At 44.2% G+C, this 16,560-nt stretch overlaps 1 pseudogene; it reads right to left on the reverse strand.

Moving 5' to 3' along the window:
• Window positions 1-12,880: 12,880 nt before the first annotated feature.
• Window positions 12,881-15,788, reverse strand: LOC121455608 (annotated as a pseudogene).
• Window positions 15,789-16,560: the final 772 nt, after the last annotated feature.

Below are 16,560 nucleotides of genomic sequence, written 5' to 3' on the forward strand. Positions count from 1 at the left end.
CAGACAACAGTCTTACTAGATTCAGGGACCAGCTTATGCCAAAATGATTTCACCTTAGCTGATTGCATGGGCATACCTGCAATGACCCTGTTTCCAACTAAGGTCCCATCATTAACAGTGGTTAGAATGTAGACTTTCTGAGGACATACTTCTACGCATTATAGCATGCATCCTTACTACTTCTGTACCATTACTGGCACCAATCCCCATGGTTTTCCATGGACCTCTTTAGGAGCCGGGAGTAAGGTGTGCCATACACAAAATCTGTTCCTGACTTCAGCATACACTCCACTGGAAGTATGCAGATCAATCCACAGGTTTCCATGAGGAAAAATTAGCAAATGCAGTCTTTGTTTGAGTTTGAATTGCTATAACTATAAAGAAATACTTTTGCCTGGGTTGTTGAGAGCCCACTTCCTCATAGATGATGCCTTTTCTGAGGTCTCACATGGTGGAAGGGACCAACTACTTCAGGCCCCATTCATAAGGGCACTAATCCTATTTATAAGGCCTCCATCCCCAAGACCGATCACTCCTAAGGGTCCTTAATAACATGATGGGACAATTAATGGCTTCCAAACATTTTTGAGTGCTGGACATAAAATATCTTAAGAATACTTCCTAATCCACATATGCCAGCATATTCAGTGGGAAATAGAAATGAAGATAGTGAATTTTGGTCACCTTTGGAGGTGGCATGTCAGGATACCAAAATAGAATATACGTGGGAAAGTGAAAGAATTTTATGGTGATGATTCTCGGGGCCTGAGCAGTTGGGTTGAAGGTAGCACCAACATGTGGACTGGCAAGTCTTGGGGAGTAAAGGATCTTGAGGACAGAGTACAAAGAAATAATTTAGTGTGTGATACGGTAAGGAGGGAACATCTGTCCAGCTGGAGTGAAACAAATGGAGTGTTTTCTCCTGTGCTGTCAGCGCTCAGCCTAACCCCTCACCTCTGCTCATCCAAGTGTGTTATGGGATTGCCACCAGCAATCCATCCTCCCACAGACACTGCATGAGGGTCCTCGCAGTCAGACGTTAGCCTCTGGGAGTCTCAAATCTCATGGTCAAGGGCTCAGTCCCGCAAGACTGCTCACTTCAGATGCCGTCTCAGATCTCAGCTCGTGCTTCTGACACAATGGTTTGAACTAAGGGTTCCCATGATCCCCTCCTCAAGCATAGTGATGTGCTGGATGGAGAACTTTGAAAAGCCCTCAACAGGTAACAGGCCCTTTGTAAGGGATGTCACAAGAGATAACAGAGATGCCGCAGATGCCAGAAATACAGAGGTCTGTCTCCCTCCTTCTCTCCCTCCCTCCCTCCCTCCCTCCCTCCCTCCCTCCTTCCTTCTGTCCCCCCCTCTGTGTGGGTGTGTAGACTTTGGAGGTGCTTTCGTCTGTGTTCTGCAGCCCAGATTCTCTCAGAATCCTGTTCATTTGAGTTTTCATGAAGGCCTCTTTCTATTCACCTGGCTGATTGAATGATTACTGATGATTTATGACTTGTATAGGCACCTTTAAAGACTTGAGTATTTATGGGGTGTGTGCAGCCAGTGGCTCATTTGAGAGATGGAAGCAAGTTAAGTCTTTGGTGATTAGGAACCCATCCCCTTGCTGTCTGTCTTTCCTGACCCCCAACAGCTTTACTCTGCCATGTATCGTTGCTGTCTGTCCTGCCTTGACACAGGCCCCAAAGCAATGGTCAGCCATCAGAGTCAGAAACTCAGAACCGAGTGAAAATAAGTCTTTCTCCTTAATAAGATTTTGGTCTGAGACATGTTGTCATAGTGTCAGAAAGTTGACTGATGGCAATTAACTTTCAGCCCCTCCCCCCTTTTTTTTCTGAGGGGGTAAGGGATGAGAGTTCCTACCTTTTTATTTTATGGTTGGTCCCTCATATTATTGAGGAGACTTAGCTACCAATCTTCTAACACTCCAAAAGATACTCAGAACTTGTGATGGTAATTCTTGGTTGTCATCTTCCCATACCTGGGAAGAGGGAATCTCAGCTGAGGGATTGCATCCATCAGATTGGACTGTGGGCCTCTGTGAGCATTTTCTGAATTGCTAATTGACGTAGGAAAGCCTAGAGCCCACTGTGGGCGGTACCATCCCCTAGGTGGGTGGACTGAGCTGTGAAGGTGAGTGTGGGTTTGGAAGCAAGCCATTAAACAGAGTTCCTCTGTGGTTTCTGCTTGAGTTCCTGCCCTGACTTCCCTCAGTGGTCAAGTGTAACTTGGAAGTCTAAGATGAAATAAACACCTTTCCTCCCCCAGATGCTTTTGGTCATGGTGCTTATTATAGCAAAAAGAGAGAGAGAGAGAGAGAGAGAGAGAAAAGAAGGAAGAAAAAGAGGAAAAAAAAAAAGCAAAACCAGAACAGAGCACAAGAGAATCTAAAAGTCTTAGGAGCTTGGACAAAGACCCAGTAGACACATTTCTTTAACATTTAAAAAAATTACACTTTTTTAAAAATTTTTGTGGGCTGTTGTGTTTTCTTTTACTCCCATGTTGAAATGCCAAAATGTAATTGGTTTTCTTTTAATGTTTTTACTCTTTTGGTTTTTTTGGGGGGGCCCACCAACCCGTTCCCAAAGAAATCATACACGTAGAGGCTTATTATTACTTATAAATGTCCGGCCTTAGCTTGGCTTGTTCCTAGCCAGCTTTTCTTAAATTACCCCATCTATCTTTTGCCCCTGGGCTTTTGTCTTCTTATTTCTGTGTATCTTACTTTCACTCTTTCTCTGTGACTTCTGAGGAGTTGGGGGCTTGCACCCTGATGTCCTCCTCTCCTTCTGTCTTGCTCCTTCGTTATCACCTCCTCCCAAGAGTTTGCCTCCTATATTTCTCTCTGCCTGCCAGGCCCGCCTAGCCTTTCTCCTGTCTCGCTATTGGCCATTCAGCTCTTTATTAGACCATCAAGTGTTTTAGACAGGCAAAGTAACACAGCTTCATAAAGTTAAACAAATGTAGCATAAACCAAAGTTATACACCTTAAAATAGTTTTCTACAACAGTGGGGGATGGAGGGAGACATGTTACAGCACCTATGTGGAGGTCAAAGGTCAACTTACTGGAGTCAGGTCTTGCCTTCCACCTTACAGCTCCCAGGAAATGGACTCAGGTCATCAGGCTTGGCAGCAATGCCTTTTAACCCACTGCGCCTTCTTGGTGTTTCGTGAAAAGACGCAGTTCTTAATTATAAATCGTACTATCAGTTACTGAGGTTGAACCCACCGATATCATTTCCAAAATGAAGCAAGCTTCCTTTGCTGCTTTTGTGTTGAATACCCCCGAAAGCCAGTCTACAGTTTCGTGCCCACAACACAGTATGTATGCAAACACACACGCATGCACACTCATGAGCACACGTGCTGAAAGGCTTTTCTAAGGCAAAGTGAAGTTCATGAGCCCAAACCGAGCCGAGCTGTCCAAATTGGTTTCAGCTGACGGCTTTTGTTAGCGGTGACTGCGCTCCTGCTGTCTGTCTTCTTATGGTTTTCATTTTCTTTCTGAATTCATTTCTGGAGCTCTGAGCCTCAAAAATAACAAGCTTGAAAATGGCTTCGTGCACTCTCTGGATTCCCAGAGCCCAGCTGCCACGGCGGTGTGTTCTGAGCAGGACTTGGTGGGAGGGAGCCAGGGTTGTTCATGCTGGTGCCGAGGTGAAGAGACCAGAGATGCTGGCAAATACTGGCTAAATTCCAGCATTCCCTAGCAATGTAAGACTGAGCCAAAGTCAGGAACTGCCAAGCCAATGCCTGTGGAAGAATTCTGTGCTCTGGCTCATGCTTGGTCCTTGTGGTAACTGAGGGAACCTGCCTCACTCTTAGAAAAGTACTGCCTCAACCTGGGCAGTGGTGGCACACGCCTTTAATCCCAGCAATTTGGGAGGCAGAGGCTGGTGGATCTCTGAGATGGAGGCCAGCCTGATCTACATGATCTACAGAGAGAGTACCAGGATGTTCAGGGCTACACAGAGAAACCCTGCCGGGCGGTGGTGGCACACACCTTTAATCCCAGCACTCGGGAGTCAGAGGCAGGCGGATCTCTGTGAGTTCGAGGCCAGCCTGGTCGACAAGAGCTAGTTCCAGGACAGGAACCAAAAAAGCTACGAAGAAACCCTGTCTCGAAAATCCAAAAAACAAACAAACAAAAAACAATACAACAACAACAACAACAAAAAAACAAAAATAAAACCAAAACAAAAAAAAAAAACAACCAAAAACAACCCTACATGCACAGCCTTACAAGATGGCATTTGTTTCCTCCAAGATTTGGCTACTGACCTAAACTGGAGTTGGCTGCAGTTCAGTCCGATATAGATAACGATATACTGCATCGAGAGAGAAGACTGCAAGATCGAAACTAGATGGGTTGGCAAACCTTGGCCAGGGAGGGGCTGAGGGTGGTTGGAGGGTCTAAAGTGGGGGCGGGGTAACTGACCTAAAAGCCCTCCTGGCATAGATACCTGGGGTAGAACACTGAGACATGGACACAGAGGATCTGAATATTTTGGAGCTGAGTGCCATAGTGCTCTGATCTCAGGGCCAAGGAAGGGTGCTTAAGGGAGCTGGCAGCAGCCGGGCGGTGGTGACGCACGCCTTTAATCCCAGCAGAAGCAGGCGGATCTCTGTGAGTTCGAGACCAGCCTGGTCTACAAGAGCTAGTTCCAGGACAGGCTCTAAAACCACAGAGAAACCCTGTCTCAAAAAAGAAAAGAAGAAAGAAAAAAAGAGGAGCTGGCAGCATTAGAATTGATTTCTTTGGTGAGGCCAGAGAACCTTCACGAGAGAATGGGAGGGAACGGAGGCCCTTCACCAGGAAATCAGTATGTACCAGCAAGCAGAAGACGCACAGCTTCTAGAAGCTTAGGTAGAGTCAAAGACCGGGATTGACAGGAGCCATGTGCCACCTAATGGGCTGCCAGGCTTCCCTTGTTCTCTGGCACCAGGATAGACTGTCATTCTATCACAGGGTGTAAATAGGTAAAGAGCTAGAACTTTAGACGTGACCTCCAGAAAGCAGTCCTTCCCGCCCCCCTCCCGGGAAAAATGTCACCATCCCTCAACAGCTCAGACCTGAAAGCCAACCGAAGCCCCAGGTGTCCCTTCCTGTTCCCAACTCCTGCTGGTGGTCACTAAGGGCTACTGCTATGGTCCAGGTCCTTGTGGCGAAGTCTCTCTCCCATCTGCGTCGCTCTTATTTGCTCACTGGTCTTTCTAAACCCTGCGTAAAGTTTAGTGGTTTCCCGGTGCCTGCCAAACAAAGTCCCCAAGAGATGGCATGCCAGGGGACGTGACTGAGAGCAGTCCCCGCACTTTGGTCACCGACCTATCAGTTTGCCTGGAGGAAGACACCCGCAGGAGAGTCTGGCTGAGGCCAGTCCTCTTGGGAAGCATAGCTGAGGCCAGGGAGAAGAGAGAACAAAGAAGGAAACGTGTTACACCTGCATGCAAAGCACTGGTGGCCTGCCCGCCCCCGCCCAGCTCCACACACACCCAGTTGAATGGGAATGAATTCTCCACCTTTCCTTTGATCCGCCTAATTTGAATTGCTTTGCACCTGCCCACAGAATAACCCTGCTAGCCAAAGCTCCCAGCCATGTTCCTTTTGCCTCCTTTAATCCTGTCTCTGTACTCCATACTCTGGCCCACTCTTCTTCCGTCCCCCGCCTCTTCGTCCCCCCCCACTCCCGGTTCCTTCCGTGTCTCCGCCACCCAGAATGCCTTCTGCCCCCATTCCCTCCAACTTCATTTCTCCTTGACGGCCCTGCACAGCGGCCTCCGGATCAAAAGTTCCCTGGGATGTTGTAACCGGATGGATAGATGTGCTTGTCTTTCCCTGCGCGTTGCAGGGCAGCCTCAAACATCCCGGGGTAAGAAGCACTTGGGTGCCAGGGAACGCTGCCTTTCAGGAACGAATATGCTGCGCTCTGATGGGACTGCCGACAGTGCCCTAGGATAGCATCACAGCCACAGCATTTATCATAGAAATCGATTTCCCTCCTCCATGGATCGCTAAGATGTATCCATCTTACTTTGAACTTGAAATGTTTTGCTGCACAAAAATCACGGTCAGTATTTAGCAGCAAGGTCAGTCGAAGGCATCGATGTTCTGAAACAGAAATTGCTTCATCTTGATCTCAGAGAGAGTCAAGGCTGGCTTTGCAGGCGCACAAAATGCCTTCAACTCACTCAGCCTTTCCTTGTTTGGGAAGCCAAGAGGCGGCTTAAGAGCCACGGCCGGACCTATGAATTCACACACGTTTTATTGGCCTGTACTTCTTTCAGGTTTACCGGCTGAACTCAATTTCAAAATCATCTCAACCAGGCCGAGTCTGCCAGGTGTAGAATTAAGGATTCTAGCACAAGCATACTGCTAAGGTCATTTCAGCTTGGGTTCTTTGGGCCCGGAAGATGCTCCAAAATGGGTGGAACTCAGTTAAGGCTAATTAGAACACTGTAAAAATCATTATAACACATTTGATTGGTTTCTTCTTTTGTCAAGTGGGTACAGTATTATCTACATCTCAGTTAGGATTAAGATAATGCTTGTTAAGAGCTCAGCACAATATTTAGTAGAAAGAAAATACTTACTAGGTGGTTCCTATTGTTGTTATTATGAGTTACTTTTATTTTTTAAAAATTGTGATGACTATAAATGAATGGCCAGAGAGGGAGGGTACCGTGAAAGCAGGCGGAGAGGCTTTGTGGATTTGTAAGGAAGGAAGGATAAAGTTGGGTCCCAGAGGGAGGATGCAGGTAGGGCCCTTGGTCACGGGACTTTGTGAAGCTAGAGTGAGCTCTAGCTCACACCAATATCACGAGTGTCTTTCCAGTTTGTAGCAGTTTGATTATGAAATGTCCCCCCATAGGCTCCTGTATTTAACACTTGCTGCTGGACTGGGAAGGCGGCTCAGTTAGTAAAGTGCTTGCCTCACAAGCATGAGGACCCAAGTTCAGATCCCAGCACCGACTTAAAAGCCCCACATAGTGGTGCAGACCTGTAATCCAAGCCAGAGAGGTAGGAAGATCCTTGGGGCTTGCGGGCCAGCCAGTCTGCTCGCATTGGTGACCTCCAGATTCACTGTCTCAGTGAATAATAAGGTAGAGAGTGATGGAGGAAGACATCCATTGACAACCTCAGACCTCCTCCCACATACCTGTGCACACGTGTACAGGTGCCTGCGGCCACAGGTGCACACACAAAAACCACACACACCCCAGCAGACAAAAGACAAAATCAAGAGGACCTGGTCCCCTGTTGGTGCTGTTTTGTGATGCAAAACCTTCAGGAGGTAGAGCCCTGGTGCAGGAAGTAGGTCGTGGTTAGCTCAGCTAGCTGACATCCTGTTGGATTTTCTGCTTCATGTTGCACAGATGTGAGCAGGTAAGGGGCTCCGATCACACAGTCCTGCTTCTGTGGAGCTGCCTGAGGCCATGCCTTCTTGGGTACAGTGGACTCTACCTCTCAAACTGCAAGCCCAATGTCTTCAAGTTGCTTCTGGGAGATATTTTGTCATAACAACAAGACAAGTAACTAGTAGACAGCCCATGAAGTCCTCATAGCAGCATCTCCAGAACAGGTCCCTTCAATCCCTGTTTATGCTGCAGTCACCCGAGAGACTGCCTTTACTTATAAAAAGCCCCCATCAGACACAGTGATCACCCTAGTTTTCAACTGCTAAGTGTGTTTCTTCTTCCTCCCTCCCTTCCTTTTCTTTTCTTTCTTTTTTCTTTTTTTGCTAAGTGTGGTTTAAAATGGGGCTTTTAAAGTTTTTCCCTCTCACCGACCCCTTTCTGCCTGATTTTTTTGTTGTTGCAAAACCTCTGGTTATATAGTATATAAAATAGGAGCGCAAATTAGACATTTACTGTTAATAATCAGAGACATTTATTTTAAAACGCTTCTTTGGCATACATATAGTTTTACCACTATTTAATGACAAAACAAACATGCATACTAATGAAATATGCCATTTTTATATGGGGAATTACGTCTCGGCTGAACGTTTGGTGCCGCAGAACGCAGGCCATCTTCACCTCTGTTCAAAGTTGACAGAGATCTTGAACTCATCACTGTCAGTGGTGAAGAGCCTTTTAGCTTCCGTGGAGAACACCATTTCACATAGAAACAGTACCCTAAAATACAGGAAAGAATGCCAAAGGCCTTTTCAGAAACTCTTGAGCACTATAGGCAGGTGACATCACCTGACAGAGGAAAAATTATTTAGAGTAGCTACTTTGAAGTGCTGTTGCATTGCATGCAGGCAAAACACCTATACATGTAAAATCATGCAAACATTAAAAAGAAGATGCACGTATATTCCGTGCCATTCAGCAGCACTCTGTAGTACATTCTAAAGGTTGCGTTGTACCCTGTTTTCCTGTTTTGTTGGTCCTGGGGGTTGAACCTGGGAACTCATCCGAGTAGTTCAAGGTGACATCATTGTATTCTAGTATGCGCATGCATAGGAATATACTTCAATAAGCAGAAATTACAAAATGATGTTGCTCATAATTTTTCATTTTACAAGGAAAAGCCAACTATCATTCCTTGCCCCTTAGAGCCATAGAAGTGACTTTTATATTTATACCCAACTTTAGGACAAATTCTAGCATCTGATTGTGAGGACAAAGGCATTCTGAACTCATCCTTAAGCAAGAATATACCTGCTCCAAATGTGAAAATAACCCATGCATTTTTATCAGATTGTATATCATCTCTTAAAATACATGTTCTAATCTGACAGACTAAAAGAGGCCATTTAAAAGTTCCATTTAGGTTTCCGTCTCGTGCATAACTACTGAGACTAGCACTTGATGCTTGGGTGAAGGTGTTTCCCCAAGTGGACTGTGTATTCTGTTACCTTTGTGCGGCTCACAGTTCTGTCCCAGCACCAGCCCTGCGGTGCAGGTCTGTGACTGATTTCTCTCCAGCGCATCCTCCCATACCGTCACTCCCGTCCTATGCACACCATTAACTGCTCTTCCTGGTTATTAAAGCACGCCCTTTCACTATAGAACATTTATAAAATAAAGATTAAATCCTCCCCGTGGCAAAAAAGGCTTCCTGTCCACTAAAAATCCCACTCCTTTTGTCTATAATTAGTCTGGGAATATATTTTCCAGCCCACACCTGCATCTAGGCATGACCAAAGGTGTGGGAATAGGTCACTTTAAGCTAAGACTTTGAGGTTATGGGTGTATTTTCTTCAGGATCTTTCTCTGCTAGGAGGATGCAATTGTTAATGAGGCCCTAGGGGACTGGAGAAACTGCAGCTGGAGTAGGCCTAGAGTTGGAGAGAGCCACCTTCTGGCCAGACACTGGGCTACCCTGCTACAGGAACATGGCAGGGACACTCTGGTTACATTACAGAAATGCAGGAGTGATTCAGTCTTTAGAATTACTGTTAGCACTTTAGTCCAATTTCCTGTTATTTTCTTTTGTATTTTTATTATGATTGTTTCTCTCTCTCTCTCTCTCTCTCTCTCTCTCTCTCACACACACACACACACACACACAGAGAGAGAGAGAGAGAGAGAGAGAGAGAGAGAGAGAGAGGGCACCACAGTGCCAATAATTAAGAAATGAGGTTAGTAGTTAATCTATAATAATAAAACTTGTAGTCATATTATGTGTGTTTTCAAGGTTAAACAGGAATACTTTAGACAGATAATTTTCAAACACTTCAAAGACCTTCAGAATATGGCATTTAAGATACTTAATAACCTAAGGGTTTTTTTTTATGACAATGAGACACATCTGTTCCTGGATTTACTTTATAAAAAGATGGTGGGCATTAAAGAAACTTCATATAGAATTTGCTTTCAGTGTGGCAAGGCTAACCATTTGGCAAGAAACTGTACTTGCCTTGATTGTTGACAGTATGCTGTACAGACTGGACTAGTGGGACACAGGAAAAAAAACTTGAATTTTGCCATGACAAGGTAAGACAGTCAGTCCTTTGAGAGTCTTGCTTCACAGAAGAGTCTGCAGGACACAGAGGGAAGCAATTGGTGAACTTTGTCAATATAAAACAGGACAGTTCTTCAAATTTCCTGCTTCACTGAAGAGTCTGCCGGATATTCTAGGCTGATATAGGTGGGTCTTCTTTCTATGTGTTGCTTTCATTGGTTAATTAATAAAAAAACTGTTTGGCCTGATAGGTCAGAACATAGATGGGTGGATTAGACAGAACAGAATGCTGGGAAGAAGGGAAGTGAGTCAGGAGCTATAACTCTCTTCTCTGAGATGGACACAGGTTAGAATCTTCCCTGTAAGCCACCACCTCATGGTGCTACACACAGTAATAGAAATGGGTTAATCAAGATGTGAGAGTTAGCTAGTAAGAGGCTAGAGCTAATGGGCCAAGCAGTGTTTAAATGAATACAGTTTCTGTGTTATTATTTTGGGTGTAAAGCTAGCCCTGCTGGAGTCGGGTAGGACGAAAAGCAGGCCTGCCCGCAGCTCCTTCTACACTAGGTTTGTAGGCTGAAGATGGATGCTCCAATGTTGCAGAGAAACTTTGGGTGACTGTCCAGGCAGTCAGATGTTTCTGTTGTTAGGTAATAATACATCCTAGTAGGGTCTTTGATGGAGTTAAAGTCTAAATAGCTAGAGTTATAGTTTTCCTTAGTTATGATAGAAAGTAAATTAGATATTAAACTTTGGAATCACTAAAATAAGATAGATAACAAAGTATTTTCTCTGAATTTGCTAAATACAAGTAGACTGACTACTGTAATTCTTGATAACTGCTTTTGTTGTATGGTTTACTATGTTGAAGTTAAAACCTTTCATTTTTACTTAGATAGAAAGGGGGAAATAGTATGGAATATTAGTTCAAAATGTGTTACATTTGTTAATACTGTGGAATATTTGTTTGGTGATGCAAAGATGTGTTGCATTCTTTAATGTTGTATTTGTTCAGCTTTGTAAAGCTTTGTTACTTTGCCTGCCTGAAACACCGGATTGCACCAGATGATGATGGCATACGATTTTAATCCCAGCAGAGGCAGGCAGATTTCTGTGAGTTCAAGGCCATCCTGGTCTACAAAGTGAGTTCCAGGACAGCCAGGGCTGTTACACAGAGAAACACTGTCTCAAAAAAACCCAAACCCAAGCCAAAACAAAACAAAAAATAACAAAAAATCCCACCCAATTGGTCTAATAAAGAATTGAATGGCCCAAAGCTAGGCAGGAGAGGGACAGGCAAGGCTGCCAGGCAGAGAGAAGAAATAAGAGGAGAAACATATGCTCGAGAGAGAAGAGGCGAGGGAGGAGCGAGAAAGGGAGGAGGAAAGGAGAACACCAGGGGCTAACCACCAGTCACCCAGCCAGACACAGAAGGAATGATGAGGTATAAGATATATAGACTAAAGAAAAGTAATAAGCCCAGAGGCAAAGCGTAGTTAAAGAGAAATGGGATAATTTAAGTTAAAAAAAGCTGTCTAGAAACTAGCCAAGCTAAGGCCAGGCGTTCATAAGCAAGAACAAGTCTGCATGTATTTACTTCAGAGCTGGGGGTGGGCCCCAAAAGAATCAACATATCAACTCTATACATGTACACCTGCACACACAGGCCACCATGACATGCCCGTATGTGTACACACAATATACAAATGTAAAACCCAAACCAAAATCCCTTCCCCTCTCTCTCTTTCCTATCAGAACAATTGTGCTTGGATTCAAGGGCCAAGATGATCTCTCTGTCAAGATTCTCCATTTAATTGTGCCTCCTAAGGAAATGTTTGCAGGTTCGGGGAGTCGGAATCAGTGCTTGATCATCTCAGCGGCTATTTTTGTGACCCCAGCCACAGCACTTATATGCTCAGACGATATTCTCTTTGTGTTCGGTTTTGCTTTTTAAGAAGGGTCTTAAAAAGCTGTCTCCACATTTTCCCCACCCCAGCACACTTTGCCACTCACAACCCCAGTGCTTCTGGGACTTCATACTGTGAGGTGCAGACCGGGTAGGATTCCTTAGACATTTGCCTACCGACTTTCCTCTGTTCCTTCCTTCCCTGTTCTCTTCCCATGTCCAGGTCTTGCACCAAAAGAACAAAAGCTAAAACTAAAAATCTCTTTAAACAAACCTGCTAAGTCTAGGCTTCAGGCCAGACTACGACCCTTACAAACACAGCGGATGGAATACAGCCCCTACAAATACAGTTGATGAGATACAACCCCTACCAACACAGACTCTGTGTCTGTGTTGTGTCCCTACAAACACAGCTGATGGGATACAATCCCTACCAACAACAGTCCCTACAAACACAGCTGATGGGATGCAGCCCCTACAAATACAGCTAGTGGAAAACAGCCTTCACACATGTCCTACATTAGACAGAATGACACGTTTTCCTTCAGCTGGGATGCCCACTCTAGACTCCAGGATCTTCGAGATGAGCTCTGGGTTGCTAGGGAGGCTACACATGGTGCCAGCTCAGAATGTGTCAGGATTATAGGGGAGGGTACTCAGGACATCGTATCAGAAGGCAGTAGGACCGCTAGGTAGGCACTTGGGACAGTGTTCTGACTTTGGCCTAGGAAGAGGTTTGTATACCCCTCTGACTGTTTGGGTTAGGATTTAACTGGAACCTTGGCTGGTTTACATGGTGTTGACACAATGACACCAACCTAATCTCCCCCAAGTCTACTTGCCAAACGGTTTCTGGTTTTGTTTACATTGTTCTAGAACATAGCCATATATGGTCACAAGGAGAATGGATGCTGGTGGCCGGTAAACACTGAATTATTGCAAAGGATCTGTCTTTCCAAAAGCAAATTCCTTGAAAAAATTTTTTTTGAGTTTTTGAGACAGGGTTTCTCTGTGTAGCCTTAACTATTTTTTTTAAACAGACTTAATTTCCTTTATTTTTCTTGTATAAAAAACCTTATGTGAACAGAGACTCTGATGAGGGTTTTCACAAGATGGTCAGTGAATTCCTATTAAAATTTGGTGAACATAGTGTCTTTCCAAAGGTCGGCGGTCAGGTAACTTGGTCTTGGAGATGGCATCAAAGGCGGCCTTGGCAGAGTCACCCGGAGTGGCAGTGCAGCCCCTGGCTGATGTACTGCAGTCCTCAATATCAGCCATCATCAGAAGCTTCTTGGGCACAGGAGCAGAGACGATGTCAATGCCTCTGGGGACAGGGATGGAACACACCAACACAGAGTCACAGTGACCTGTCTGTCACCTTGATGGATCCGTGTGAACTTGCCAGTCTTGCTCCCCCAGGAGCCTCTCAGCACAGGAAGGAGGGAAAACTTGGCCATGATGGTCCCTCAGATGGCAGTGGCTACCTCCTTGGAGCACTTCACCCCAAGACCAACATGATCATTGTCATCCTCAATAGCAACAAAAGTCTTGAACCTGGTCCACTGGCCAGCCTGAGTCTGCTTCTACAGTGCTGTTGCTGGGTGTTGAGGGAGGTTGTTTCCTAATTTTCTGAGAAATCACCACACTGACATCCAAAGGGGTTGTACCAGCTTGCATTCCCACCAGCAATTCAGCAGTGTTCCCTTTACCCCACATCCTCTCCAGCATAAGTTGTCATCAATGTTTTTGATCTTGGCCATTCTTACAGGTGTAAGATGGAATTTCAGAGCTGTTTGATTTGTATTTCTCTGATGGCTAAGGATGTTGAACATTTCCTTAAGTGTCTTTCAACCATTTTAGATTCATCTTTTGAGAGTTCTCTGTTTAGGTCTGTACCCCATTTTTTTTATTGGATTATTTGTTCTTTTGATGACAAATTTCTTGAGTTCTTTGTATATTTGGAGATTAGACTTCTGTCTGCTGTGGGGTTGGTGAAGATCTTTTCCCATTCTGTAGGCCGTTTTGTCTTTTTGATCTTGTCCTTTCCTTTACAAAAGCTTCTCAGTTTTAGGAGGTCCCATTTCTTAATTGTTTATCTCAGTGTTTGTACTGCTGGGGTTATATTTAGGAAGTGGTCTCCTGTGCCAATACATTCAAGTGTACTTCCCACTTTCTCTTCTATGAGGTTCAGTGTGGTTGGTTTTATGTTGAGGTCTTTGAATTTTATGCAGGGTCATGGATATGGATCTGTTTTTATTCTTCTACATGTTGATATCCAGTTATGCCAGCACCATTTGTTAAAAATGCTTTCTTTTCTTCCATTTGATATTTTTTGCTTTTTTGTCAAAAATCAGGTGTTCATAGGTGTGTGGATTGATATCTGGGTCTTTGATTTGGTTCCATTGGTCCTCCTATCTGTTTTTATGCCAATACAAGGTTCTTTTCAGTACTGTAGCTCTGTAGTAGAGTTTTAAGTCAGGGATTATGATATTTCCAGAATTTTCTTTATTGTACAGGATTTTTTTTTTTTTGCTATTCTGGGTTTTTTGCTTTTCCATATGAAGTTGAGTATTGTTCTTTTGCTTGGCATTGCGTTGAATCTGTAGATTGCTTTTGGTAAAATTGCCATTTTTACCATGTTAATTCTACCTCCCCAAGAGCATGGGATAACTTTCCATTTTCTGATGTCTTCTTCAGTTTCTTCCTTCAAAGATCTAAAGTTCTTGTCATACAGGTCTTTCATTTGTTCGGTTAGAGTTACTCTAAGATATTTTATGTTATTTGTGGCTATTGTGAAGGGTGATGCTTATCTGATTTCTTTTTTCAGCCCATTTATCATCTGTGTAAAGGAAGGCTACTAATTTTTTCGAGTTAATCTTGTATCCTGCTACATTACTGAAGGTGTTTATGAGTTGTAGAAGTTCCTTGGTAGAATTTTTGGGATCATTTATGTAAACTATCATGTCATCAGAAAATAGTGAGAGTTTGACTTCTTTTTTTCTGGTTTGTATCCCTTGACAGTGATTGTTATCACCTGTTATTTTAGTTTTTGTTGGTGGTGATGTTATTGTGTTATTGTGTGTTTTCCCTTCTTTGAGATTTCCTGCTGTGAGGTCATCTATTGCATGTGTTTTTGTGGATGTAGCCAACTTCCTTGGGGTGGTGTTTTCCTTCTAGTACTTTGCGTAGGGCTAGGTTTGTGGCTAGGTATTGGCTAAATCTGGTTCTAGGACAGGACAATTTATAAGCTGAGGGAGAGGGTCTCACTGTCTCTTGCTCCTGCGCTCTCTTGGGTGGTCAGAGTGGAGCAGGTGGCTTGCTCTTCACCCCTGGACAGAACACCTGGACGAAGACATTTGGATCTATGGTGGCATCTAAACAGTTCTGTCTCAGTGAGTGTTTACCCCTATTTTATACCTAAATAAATTCTTGAGAACCCTTAACAGATTCTAGTGGCTTTGTGTAACACATGTACATATACACTTACTCATACACACACACCCACACATACATATATATATACACACACACATACAGTCCCATATATAAACATCTATATAGTCACATAATAGACACATGTAGCCCTGTATACACTCTCTATCTTACACACACATATTCCCATAATCCCCATATATAAACATACATATAACATACATTCATACGTATACATACACATATGTAGCCTTACTCTCTCTCACACACATATGTACATTCTCTCTCCCTCCTTCCCTCCCCCCTCTCACACACACATACACACACATGCACACATCCCCCATGCATACATATACATAAACTCATACTCATACATACATTCCCCCACGCACACACACTTAAACATAAAATAAGGGCTAGAGAGATAGCTCAATGCATAAAGGCACCTGCTGCCAAGTCTGATTACAGTGTTTGACCCCCGAGACCCACATGGTGAAAGAGGAGTGTGGAGTCCTTCAAGTTGCCCATGTTCAGACTTCCACACATAGATTCTGATTTTCCTATGTTTCTTTGATTAATTTTGGCAGGGTGCAGAGCCTTACCTTGCTACATTTTAATAAAAATCAGTGTATTGTCATCCTTGATAGGGGCCAGTCACATTTGCATATCTCACTGGCTAAAGTCATGCGTATCTTCACTCATGGGGACAAACTGGCACGTATTTCCAGACTCTTGGGCACAGCCTGGATGAATGCAGCGATAAATATCCCTTGCTGGTTTGGAAATGCAGTGATTTATTTTAACAATCTTCCTGATGGCACAGGCTTCCTGAATGACTTTGCTCTCTTTATTTATATATATCCTTCCTTGTGCACCAGCAGCTTGTCCCCAAATCCCATCAGCCACCCTCCAGCCAAGGGAACAAGGATCTCATTTCTATCAATGAGAAGATCCTGAAAGTGCTGACAGTGAAGGATTAGCTGGAGGAAATGGGAAGGAAGCAGACAGAAAATGGAAGAGAGCCCCTGGCCTTGTTGTTTTCAACCGGGTGCAAGCAGGTCCCTCTACACATACAGCCTTTTCTTTTGACCTTTTTTGTAGGGCTCTGTTCTTGGTGGGTGGTGATTTTAAAAGGGTCAAGAAGATGCTGAAAGCTGAGCCTCATGCCCAGAGGCCAGGGAACAGAGTGGGAATGAGGTGAAAACAGAGAAGCTACCTAAGCCAAACTTCAAGCTAGGTTTAACTGAGGCCAGTACTGGACGAGTGTGTTCTCTGGGTCCTTGGCTGCCTTGGGATCTCC

This window comes from Microtus oregoni, unplaced genomic scaffold, assembly GCF_018167655.1.
Source record: "Microtus oregoni isolate MIOR12 unplaced genomic scaffold, Mior012 000014F_ref0000157, whole genome shotgun sequence".
In the NCBI taxonomy this organism is placed as follows: Eukaryota; Metazoa; Chordata; class Mammalia; order Rodentia; family Cricetidae; genus Microtus; species Microtus oregoni.